This window comes from Ursus americanus, chromosome 10 (assembly GCF_024610735.1).
Source record: "Ursus americanus isolate L20-20 chromosome 10, mUrsAme1.1.p, whole genome shotgun sequence".
Lineage (NCBI taxonomy): Eukaryota > Metazoa > Chordata > Mammalia > Carnivora > Ursidae > Ursus > Ursus americanus.
In genome coordinates this window covers 9,759,947-9,772,421 of record NC_142136.1, presented here as the reverse complement: position 1 = coordinate 9,772,421, position 12,475 = coordinate 9,759,947, and the positions used below count along the sequence as shown (strand labels likewise).

Sequence of the window (12,475 nt, the reverse complement as noted above, 5' to 3'; positions counted from 1 at the left end):
ATGCATAATTTCACTTCAATAGTTGAATAGTGTCCTTGAGAGATTTGGGGTTAGGATGATACTAGTATTTTTTTTTAATTTTTTTTATTATATTATGTTAGTCACCATACAGTACATCCCTGGTTTCCGATGTAAAGTTCGATGATTCATTAGTTGTGTATAACACCCAGTGCACCATGCAATATGTGCCTCCTTACTACCCATCACCAGTCCATCCCATTCCCCCACCCCCTCCCCTCTGAAGCCCTCAGTTTGTTTCTCAGAGTCCATAGTCTCTCATGCTTCATTCCCCCTTCTGATTACCCCTCCTTTCTTTATCCCTTTCTTCCCCTACCGATAGGATGATACTAGTATTTTAAAAGATTGTCTATAGGTAACAATGATTTGTTACCCTTCTGCTTCATCAAAGCTGCTTGAGCTGACCAGCGCAGGTGACCGGGCAAGCCATTCAGTTCTGTCCCCTGTTCCGCACTGGGGCTGATGCCCACGTCTTTACGTGTTCTAGTCAATATGTTTTTTTGCTTTTCTTGTCATTTACTTATGGCTCTTTACTCCTGATGGTCATTCCTATTGCTTGGGGAGGGATAGTTCCAGGAGGGAGAGGGAGAGCTGTCCCCATCAATGGCCTACTCATGTTTATCCTAGGTAACATACAGCTAGAAAAGCTACAGATAACATACACACACACTCTGTTTAGTATTCCTCAGCAAGATACTGTCTGTTCTTCTTATCCGTGGTAATTATAGTCTATAAAGTGGCTGTGAATACTGAATTAGCGAATACTGAATCATTGTTTCTAAGAGAAATACGGGGTCCTGTTCCTGCCTCTAGTCAGAGGATTTTCATGAACACATCAATACATGCCCTTATATTATGTATGTTTCTGTCTAAAGACACCTCGTGTAATATAAGTTGATTTGTTAATATTGAACTCACGGCCAGCAGCCCTGTAACTCATACCTGAAGGGAGATTATGTAGCAGATGATTTCTCTGGAAGACACATGACAGCCTTTTTGCACTTAGGTACACAAGGCAGCACCTCGGCACTATATCTTAGGGGCCGTCTTAAATATCAGCATCATCAGCAAAAAGCACAAAAATGTGAAAAGTAGGGCACTAAATATACTGCAGAAAGCACACTTGTTGGCAGTGTAGGCGCTGAAACAAGAGGCAGAGGGTGGTCTTCCTGGCTCTTAGCTGGCAACGGAAGCCATTCTGCCCATGTGCCCCAATGACCTGGAAAACTCTAATGACTATTGATCTCAGGGATACAAATACATTTTAGCGAGTAAGCAAATTCTCAAATACGGAATTCGCAAATAATAAGAATCAGCTGTAATTCATGTTCTCACTGGGAACATTACCTCCCACCATAGCTTTGCACTTGGGCTCAAAGTGTGATTTCTTTAGGCCAGCTAATAAAGGTACTGTGATTTTAATTTGTTTATTTTCTGAGCACTGTTTTAAGGGAGGAGTTACTTGAGCCTTGGTTATTATAGTCTTGAATTTCATCTATGTCTCAGCTGTTCTCTGGAAAGAAAATATAAGAGACATGCCATTAATTAACATGTTCTAATCTACAGTAACTTTAGGATTAAAGTATACAGGATACTAAACCAAATGATGAGGAGACCACAAGTTCCTCCACTTCCCATGAACCTTTATGTAAATGTACTTTAATACTTAGAAATATAAATGGGAATATAGTACAGTAGTTAAGGCTGCAGATGGGAGGGTTTTCCCCCCTACCCTGGCTCTGCCACTTACTAACATTATTTGAGATAATTTACATAACCTCCATTTCTCACCTATAAATGATGATCATAATATACCTCTCTTATAGGGTTACTGTAGGATTAGATGAGTTAATGCATATAAAGTCAGTACCCAGCATGTAAGTATCATACACACAGGACATACATATATCTGACATGCATGTGTGTGTGTGTGTATATATATATATATATATACACACCACACACACACACACACATTAGATGTTATTATTACCGGTATATATACATATAAAGAGAGTGACAGACATAACAAAGGCAGAATTTTATCCTGTGGACTACTGTGAACTCTGTGGGATGTATAACAGGGTTCCATGGTTGCTTACGAATTCCTTTTGTAACAACAGTTTATTATTCAGAACTGTGACTTTCTGGTGTTCAGTTTTAGATGGAATGAGTGTTTTCTCCTGTTTCCTTTTTGCATAAAGCAGTCTTTCTCCTCACACTTGACAGTGAGCTTCCGAATCCAAGTGGCTGCTGTGCATCTCAGAAATATTTTTAGTGGCTCTTACTCAGCAGTGCCCCTTCTGTGGGGGATCTTCTCATAGATTCCCCCAAGCATGGAAGAGCACAATTAAGAAGACACTGGCCAGTGGGGTTCCTCAAGCCACAGTATGCATCCCCAATGCTTCTGTATTTCTCAGTGTATCTAAAAATATCCTTTATTGTAAGAAAACCCCTTTTCTTATTTAGTAATACCTCATCATGCACATAGCCCATAATAATAATTACATCAGCAAATACTCATTGCATACTTATTCCATGTAAAGCCCTGCTCGGCCCCTCAAGCACACACATACCCTTAGATATTTTTCATCTCCTTGATGCCATTCTCTCTGAACTATATGCTTAGAGCATTCCTCTTGGTTCAATGTTAAACCTGTGGAAACTTGCTCTACCTCCAGCCGTTGCACATAACTGACTCTCCCTGAGGTTACTGATAAATCCTAGTTGCCCAAATCCTGGGTGATCCTCAGTTCTCATTCCAGATGACCACATTAAAACACAGGGGTTGTAGTTTCTCTGAAACCCCCATGAAATGGTCTCCCCTCTGGGCCTCAGAAACACCTGTCCCACCCGTTTCTTCTCCCACTCCTCTTATAACCACTTCATTTCTTTTCGTTGTTCCTCTCCCAGAGCCTACCCATAAATCTCAGTATTTCCCTTGAAATGGCTTCTGGATGTCTTTCTGGTGTTTGTTGTCCTCGTGCCGTCTCAGCCCCTCCCACATTCATCCCCAGGTCAGTCTCTCAAGATGGTTTCTTAGCTCTGTTCTCCTTAGCTTCAGACTCTTCCTTCCAAATTCTAATGAAATATTTTCATACGGAAATTCTTCCAACTTCTGCTTGGTTGAAAGTGAAGTTATCATTTATTTCTTCATTAATTCAGCAAATACATATGGAGCCTCTGCCCCTGGAGATCCGGTGGTGAATCTATGGAGTGCACAATTATGGTTGAAGGGTAGACGTTGACAGAGGGATGACAATGAGCCGGATGTGCTGAAAGGAGAACCGCTAGTTCGATGAGAACATATGTAATTGGGGGATTGAACCCAGACCCTAATGCCCGCATATCTGGGTAACACTCTTTGATGCATAACAGGCGCTTTGCATGTATTAATCACCTGAACACGACAAGCACCGTACTTGGTGGTAAAGGGCGTGTAGAACTCAGCCGGGTGTGGTAGCGGGTGTCACAGAGAACAGTGTGTGCGAGGCGTCTGTGGGAAAGTGAGAGGAACATATTCCAGGAACGTTTGAGAACCAGAAACCCTGGATGGTTGGAGATTGGAAAGCAAATGGGAAAAGGGTGCGACATGTTTTAAAAACCATGTTCGTGATTTGAGGTTTTCCTCGCAGGATGCTAGGAAGCCATAGGAGGGGTTTACACAAGCCAGTAATACGATCCCTGTGGTGACAGTACCTCTGGCTGCGGGGTGAAGTATGCATTGTTGCGAGGAGTTGCTGGGAAGGCTGCCGGGTGAATATGGATGTCAGGAGAATAGTCCTGGTGAGAAGTAAAGATGGTTCAGCTAGACAGAGGACGGTGCAGAGGGAAAGACTGAGGTGTGTCGGTGATGGCATTACCAACAATACGGACAACAGGCTAACAAAACGCTTACCTTGCTGCCAGAGACTCTGACCCGCTGTTAAACCCCTAGCTCCGGTTCCCTGGGAACAGATGCAGATAGTATACGCCAGTGTCACCGGACAACAGTGCTCATGGTAATCGCGATCTGTGATCCATACATTTCAGCTAGATGGGGAGGGAGTATGACTGAACTATACATGTGTGATGGGGATGCCGTGCCCTGGTGGGGTTTCCGGGAGCTGTGCTTAAGGAATCATTAGGAGAGATTTTGGCTCCTCTCGGGCATAAGGCTTCCTGTAAGCCAGGGAAGCCTCAACATCTGTGCCATATGGATCTCGTTTCCGGGCATCTGGGCTGTGCAATCGGAAGAGAAGGTAATTCCCACACCACTGTATTGAGCTGTCATCCTCATAAATTGCTACAAGGACTCGCGTGGAGAGGAAAGCCTGGGACCGTGCTGCTGCCAGGATGTGGTTCCAGCCTCCTTTCCTTCCAAGGAGACTAGTGCCAGAGGTCAGCCCAAAGGCTTAGCGGGGCCCCCCGTGCCCCAGAAGTATGAGCAGCACGTACAGAAATCCATGATGAAGGGATGCGTGAAGGGCAGGGCAGGTTCAAGGATGAGTCCCAAGTATGAATCCCAGGTTTCTGATTTGAGTTTTTGGATGGAGGAGACAACGTTTTGTGGCACCAATTGTCTGCATCTTTTTAAAAAATGATTCCTTCATAGAGGGCCATGGAGATGGAGAAATTTGGACGTGTTATGACTTTGTCCCTTTTACGTGGCATTGTATTCCTTACTTTCGCTTCTCCTTGAATAACTCATCATTTCTATTAGACTTCCAAATTATCTCCTTCAGGGAGCCTTTCTGAAATTCTTCTGTACTTCCTCCACACTGCAGTACCTTCTTCATAACATCATGTCATTTCACTCTAAGTGTCCTTATGTCTCTTCTGTACACTTCTTGTGGATACAGTAAGAGTCTCTCTCTCATTATTGTAGCCTCAAACTTAGGTTAAGGATTGATCTCAAGAAGTTTTTTTTTTCTTAGAATAAATTGAAAATTAACAGAGCCACAAATAAGGGGAGGGAGGGACAGAGGAAAAAAGAGAGAGACAGAGACAGAGATCTGAGTTTGGAATCAGAGAATTCTTCAAGTGGGAATGAACATTTCCTCTGAACCTTGAACAGCTAATATTTAGATGTGTGGAGCTTGGGTGTGAAGAACATTTGGGGTCTGGGAGGGGCTAAGCAAAGGCACAGAGATGAAAAAAATATTTGATATATTGAAGGACTATATTTGTTTCATTTTCTCACATCAGAGCTCTTTCTCAGCTGCTCTTGAATCCATCCTTGGGAAGGATTTTTTTCAAACTACTCATTTATCATTTATAATGCATATTATTTCACTTCACATATTTTATCCTTGCTGATCTTTAGATATTTGGACATTATAAAATATTTTACATTGATTTTTTAAAATTTTTCAACATTTAAAACCACTAAAAATATAATGAAAAATATAAAGGACAAAATAAAAATCCCTCATAAATCTATCATTCAAAAACAATGTCTGATGACATTTTGTTGCATTTCTTCCTACATTTTTTTTTTAAGGGATAGAACTTTTTTTTTTTTTTTAAATCTTGGTTTATGAATCTTCTGTGGGTGTGTGGATGTTCTGTCTGGGGAAAGTCCGCATTCTCTGGTATGTGTGGGGCACTCTGCTGCCGTCCTTCAGAGAAGATTTAAGTCCTTCAGAGAAGCTAAGTGAGCAGCGCCCCACAGCAAGATGAAGATGAACCCTCTATTCCCGCAGACCGGGTTTTGGATTCTGGCTCCATTTCCTGCCAGCTGTAGTAACTTACACGGGCTTTTGGTCTCAGCCTTGGTACGCCCACGAGTGCGGTCAGGATCCTAACGCCCACCGATTTTCTTTACGGTGAGAAGGAGACGTAAGGAATGAAACGTGCCTGCTACCGCGGGCCCAGTAGGCACCCACGCACGCCCTGCGCGTGTAACGGGAAGCAAAAGCCTGAAATGCCCATCTTCAGAACAGGACGAAACAATGCCTTTGTTTTGGATATCTTCAAGCATTAGCTTCGGAGTTTCTGGAAGGAAGTTGGCGTCCTACGAATCAGCAGTCTGTGCCTCGGAGGAGAGTCTGCTCTTCGTACAAAGCATTTAGTCTCCCTCTCACAAATCTTACTAGTATGAGTGCGTGAAACTCATTCACATCATCCGTCTGGTGTGGCTGCCCGGGGGAACAAAACTGAGAGTCACTAATCTGGGTCGTTTTCTCCGTGCGCCACCAGACACCGAGCCGTGGCTTGCGTGGTCTTGCACCTGGAGAGGAGAACTGGAGCCCTGTGCATCCAGCGTGGGGCCCGAGAGCCAGGCAGGGACTGCCTGCGTGTTTGAGCAAACAGGGACTGAGTGAAACCAAACACGCCCATCAACCTACCAAATCAGCAGGCACGTGAGAGGTAATAACTAGCCCTGTTTCTCCCCTCCTAACGGTAACGCTGAAGATGATTAAACCAGTTCCGGTAGGTGGGGGTAGATTAGCAATTGTACCTGAAGGGGAATGTAAGTAATTACATAATTCTAAGCAGTTCAGTTTTGATTACAGCCAAATTACGACCTGAAAATGAGAGTCGTGAAAATGACTGGCAAACAGAAAATCGGTATGAAGTAAGACCCTTCTTACTAATTAAGGTATTGGTGAGTCACGTTCAGTGATCGTAGACCACATGCGGACCTTCTCAAAACACCTTTATTAACAATGAAAATTGTGTGTGATCTGTAAGTGCATGGATTTTTTTAATCAAATAAGTCACTGCTGAGAAAACATGCTCTGTCCAGAGTGATAATCCCTAAGAATTACTCACTTTTTCGTGGTATATGATTTTAAGATTTCATGAAGGAAATATATCCACGTGTTGGCTGGTGTGTGTTTAGTTGTTTTAGGCTAATAGAAACAGAATCAGAGACCTCCCTCCTGTCCTCCATTTACCCAGGATAGGAATAAGAAATGGCTGCTTATTGCTTTTCTTCTTTCCTCTGTGTTCCTGGAATAGCTGCTGCCCATGGGTCCAATTGAAGAAACAAGAAGGGGTAATGAAGAGCCACCTGTTAATTACACAATCAGTTCACATTTCTTCTGGGAGTTCTTCAGTTCATAGCTGCAAACTGAAGAACGTGCAGCCTGAGGATATGATTATAGTGACCCCCAGACGCTGCCGGATTGCTCACGTTGGCAAAGGTCTCCAACCACTGAGTCAAGCCAAGCCTTTCTTAGCTCAGGTAGCACGGGGATTGTCTCCAGATTACATGTTAAGTCACAGATATCTTTTCCGACTTCATAAGTGTACCAGTCAGGCCTGTAGGTAATTCACAGAAATAAATCTGCAAGGTGTCACTCCCGGGATGGAGGGTGAGGGGGCTACCTGAAAGCCATCAATGCCCCACGCACCTCTCTCTTCACTTCCGCCCTTCCGGCATCACTTTCATTGTCGTGCTCCTAGAAAGCCTCCAGTACGTCCATCTTCTAGGGAAGAAAAAAAGGGAGAGAAAAGGGCAAAGAGCAAAGGACACATGCTGGCTGAGTCTGTCTTTCTTTGGACGACCGTAGCTTTCTTGGAAACCTCACCCAAGAGATTTTCTCTTATATCTCATTTATTCGAGCTCTGTCCTAAGTCAAAAGGAGCCTGGGTAATCAAACATTTTCAGATGGGCATATTATCACCTCCCTGAAAGAAATGAATGGCCCTCCCCAATATTAACAAGGGGAAAAGAGTATTGGGCAGACAATACGTAGTATGTGATTCAATTAGTCCCCCCCAGGGGTCAGTTTCCTAACTGAGAACCATCATTGCAGTGTCTGAAGGAAATGTGTCTCAGAGCCAGTGAATTTCATTGGAAAAGGTGTTTGTCTAGAGCCGCACTGTCCAATAGGATTTTCAAAGATAACGGGAGTACCCTGTGTCTGCGTCATTCCACGCAGGAGCCACTGGCCACTCCTGGCTCTCAGGCCTTTGAAATGTGACTAGTGCACCCGAGAAACTGCATTTTAAATTTTACTTAACTTTAATAAATTCCGATAGTCATGTGTGACTAGTGACTACTATGTTGGGCAACACAGGTCTGGAGTGTCCTTGGTGAATATTTTGGTGTGGGGGAAGGAAAGAGAGTAGGAAGAAAGAGCAAGGATGGGGATACCAGATGCAAGGAGCTAAGCATCTGGGAGAGGGGAGTGGCTCTGGAAGTGAAAATCGAATGGGAAGTTACTCACCGGTGTGAAGGCTTGGAAGTCAAGTGAAGGCCGATTTAGTGTATTTCAAACGGTTCATTAGGCAGATCTTTCTAAGGTTCATTCTAGAATGATCTGTTGTACACTTATTATGTGAAGATAGCTTATCACTATGGGTTCTGCCACCCTCAGACACGTTGTTCTTACTAAACGGTATATATGCGTTATACATCAATAAGTCTGCCACCCCTGGGGGCGGCATTCATAGGCCTGAGTGATTTCATAGTAGAGTTGGTCTGGCAAAAGCTGACTTATGGTGTTTTTTGGTTTTGGTTTTTTTTTTTTTTTTTTAACTCCAATTTTCAGGAACATTTCACTCCGTAAGCTGCCTTTATGGAATAGCCTTTCTTGTCATTTTATAAAATTGTCTCATTTTCTTCCTTCTTTACTAGATGTTCCTACCTGTCTGGCTTCTCCTCCTTTACCCTAGCCCTAAATATTGGAGTTCCCCAAGATTTATTTCTCCCTAGGTAGGCTCATTGACTTCCAAATGCTTCAAATGCTCTCTCTTTTTGGAAAAGAGTGTGTATAACCAAGCCCTAATCTGTGACATCAGACTTGTGTCACCTGCTTACGTGGCTTGTCTACTTGGTTGTCTTAAGAGGATCTCAGACACACAATGTTCAAAGCAGAGCTGATTTTCTGCTCCCAACCGCGCCCTCCTGCAGCTTCCATATCTAACAAATAGCATTTCCCTAACTAGAAAACTAGTCCTTTCTTTCTCACTCATCACGTCCAATCCAACACCAGGTCCTATAGGCACCATCACCAAATTGGATCTCCATCTACTCTCCTCATTTGTGCGCCCACCTCCACTTGGACCACTCCAACTCCCTCACTTTCACCATACTCAGTGCCTCCCAACACACCTTCATCTCGCCCTCCCAGCTGCCAAGCTGAATTTGCAAATTGTAAATCATATCGTATCACTCTCTTGCATAACACCCTTCTATGATTTCCCATTCTTCTTAGAATAAAATTGAAACTTCTTACCAAGAATAGACAATTTCCTGTGTTCTCTTTCCCGAATATTTCTCTGGCTTTGTTATTTATTCCATTTTTTCTTACTCAATTTTCTTTGAACACATTGACCTTTTTTTCACTGCCTGTAACATGCCAAGCTCTTTCTTATTCCAAGAACTTTTCATTAGCTTTTCTAGAACATTGGCTATCTTGGCTTCTTCTTATCCCTTGGGTGTCACAGAGCTCTTCTCTGACTACTCCAGTTAACATTGTTCTCACTGTTGAATATACTAGTGCCCTCTTCAGCTCTCCCACAACTCAAGTGTATTTGTGTCCTTGTTTTCCACTCTCGTGGACTATGCCTGGTACACAATAAATAGTTTCTTGAGTGCATGCCTATATCATTAAAGTTTATTAAAAAGATAGCTTATATCAAAAGCTTTTAAAAAAAACTTTAAAGAAAAGCCATGTCAGTGGCAAAGCAAAACATTTAAATACCAGTGCATTTTGACCATTGTCTGGGCTAGATGCCAACCTAATTTTGTGGAAGGATGTGATGAATGAGCTAATAAATGAAAAACAATCTCCTATTTCCTTGAATATTTTGTATTAAATTACTTGCTGTGAGGAGCCATTTAGTTATTCTCAACAATATCCTAAGTTAAAGGGAGAGTGGCTTTCTCTGCAATAGAGATTAAATGATTCCAATTATGTCAAATTGATGGAAATTCTCACTAGCCCAGGGTCAGTAAGAAACATGAACATTCGGAAAGTCCTGAGCTTGATGTCACTGGTGCATAGAAGCTCTTTCTTACTTTTTGTATCCCAGATTATCTGCCTGCAAAGATGGACAGTTTTTTTAAACATCTTAAATAGACCTCACTTTAGGTGGACTTTTGTTTTATTGGGTAAGTCAGGATATAATCAATTTAATAACTGTTTTTTTGTGCATGTAGCTCTTAGGGGGCACTAATTTTCTAACTTCACTGCGTCCTACCCATCGCAAAAATAAAACAGAGCCATCGAAGAACTGTCCGTTGTCCTTCAGTGACAGGGCATTAACCAGATGACCTGTAAACATGCCCTGGATTCAGTTGACGGTTTTCAGCTGGGATTTGTGTGTGTGTGTGGGGGGGGGGGGGACGAAAAGGAGATTTTGTTTAAAAAAAAAAAAGATTTCAGGGGCACCTGGTGGCTCAGTTGGTTAAGCGGCTGCCTTCGGCTCAGGTCATGATCCTGGGATCAAGCCCCACCTGGGGCTCCCTGCTCAGCTGGGAGCCTGCTTCTCCCTCTGCCTGCTGCTCCCCCTGCTTGTGCTCTCTCCCTCTGTCTCCCTCTCTCTGTCAAATAATAAAATCTTAAAAAAAAAGATTTCAATCTACAAGTATTTTTTTAAGGATTCACCATGTCTAGGGCAGTGTGCTTGGCACTTTGAAGGACTATAGTGATGAATCAGAAGTGATTTCTACTCTCAAGGGATTCACAGTCAAGTAACGGGTTTCTTTGGGACGTAACTATATACCACAAAGTGCAAGACCGAAGTTCCACAACAGAGGTGAAAAGTAAGGTAGTATAGAAATTCAGAGGAGGAGATGATGAACTTCTCTTGGGAATATTAGAATAATCTTCACAGAGGTGCAGTCATGTTCCCTGAGCTTTGAAGATTATCGGGACCAGGCTGTGTCGGCTAGGGAGAACGATTTCTATCTCAGCAAAGGCGTGACATCCGAAAAGCCGGGGACATGTATGCAGAACAATGAATAGATCAGTTTAAGTCAAGAAGTATCTGGTAGGGGAGAAGAGAAGAGAGGGAGTGAGGTTGGCAAAGTAGGGCAGGGGTGTATTTCAGGAACCTAAAGTGTAAGTAAGGCTAAGCAGGTGAACCTCATCGCATAAGCATCAGGGAGCCGCTGATGCTGGCGCTCAAGGCCGTATGTGAGTGGTCGTGCTATGGGAAGCGGTGAGCACAACTGTTGGAGAAACCTGTTAGATGGTCTCTCAAAGGTTTATGCGGGTGACATGGGTGGACCTTTTGGAGGTAGTTTTCAACAGGTTCTGACAACTCTTTAGAAGGAGTAAGAGAGATTCAAACGTGATTTAAAATCTTTGGAACTGGGTGACAAGGCTAGTTTGCGCCATTAAAAGAACTGGGTGTTACAAAAGAGCAGCTGTGCGAAGGACAAGTGTAGATGCAGGTCTAGACGGGTCAGTCTGGATGCTAGCAGAATACAAAATATGCAATGATGGGAGTGGGCGTTAGGAGAAATTTAGAGGCTGGAGATACAGTCCTGTGATCATTGCCGTTATCTGAAAGCCTGAGATTTAGGAATTTTTCAAAAGAGAGATTATAGAGAGAGAAAAGAAGATTAAGAGTAGACAATCAGGGGACACCCGCACTAATCGGGTCAGAAAAAAAAAAGTAGAAAAACAGAAAAAAGGAAAAGTGTCGGAAGGAGGAGAGTCCCATGAAAACCAGCATGAAAACCAGTCTAGGAGAGACTTTTCAAGAAGAAAGTGCCCATGAATGCCAACTATATACCTTTAAACTATGCCGCAGTTGAACCTGCCTGTCCTGTCTGTCATGCTTGATTTTGTATCCCCTGGTGCCTAGCAAAATGCTCTGCTCCTCATCAGCAAATTTTACCTAACAGATGGTTTTTTGGTTGTTCTGTTTGAAGAGATCTGGCTGTAAGGTAATGTACATACAAGTAAAAGAATGAAGCATCGGTTGAAAATAAATTAAAGTGGAAGATGAGATAATGTAATGGGATGCTGGTGACAAGCAATTAGATGGACTTTATGCTGGTGTGTGACTGTGATAAATACAGTGTTATGTATACACCAAAAAATAAACATCCCCAGAACCAAGAGCCAATGACAAAAACAAAAGGGAAAAAAAAAAGGTCCCAGATATGAATCTAAGCCTTATGCTGTTTTTAACATCTATACAATAAATTGACTTAAACTTACATCTGTTCTTATTATTAAGGGCAGGATACACAGATAAAGTAACACAATGCCATTCCAGGGGAAGTTAACCTTTTGCTTTTTATTAGTAAACAATAGGAGGGCGATCAGTAAATGCCGCAAGCCTTGGTAACGTGACTAGCCTTGCAAGTTGGTCTGGACGCCGTGGTGTGGCAATGAGGAAGCACGCTAAGACTTCCTGCTGATAAAAATGCAGATGAGGAAGTGTTTTGTATCAAAGAACGACGATGAAATTCCATTTTAAATGATTTCAAGGTTTCTTTCTTTCTTAGACCATCTCCTGTGCTACATTCAAAGGTCGTATGCTAATCTGGAACCCGGTTGTGAAG

General features: G+C 42.8%; 1 protein-coding gene across 1 annotated transcript in view; it reads left to right on the top strand.

The window, feature by feature from the left end:
• Positions 1–12,475, top strand: part of ITGBL1 (integrin subunit beta like 1) — a 204,818-nt gene that overhangs the window by 184,425 nt on the left and 7,918 nt on the right. The window lies entirely within an intron of this gene.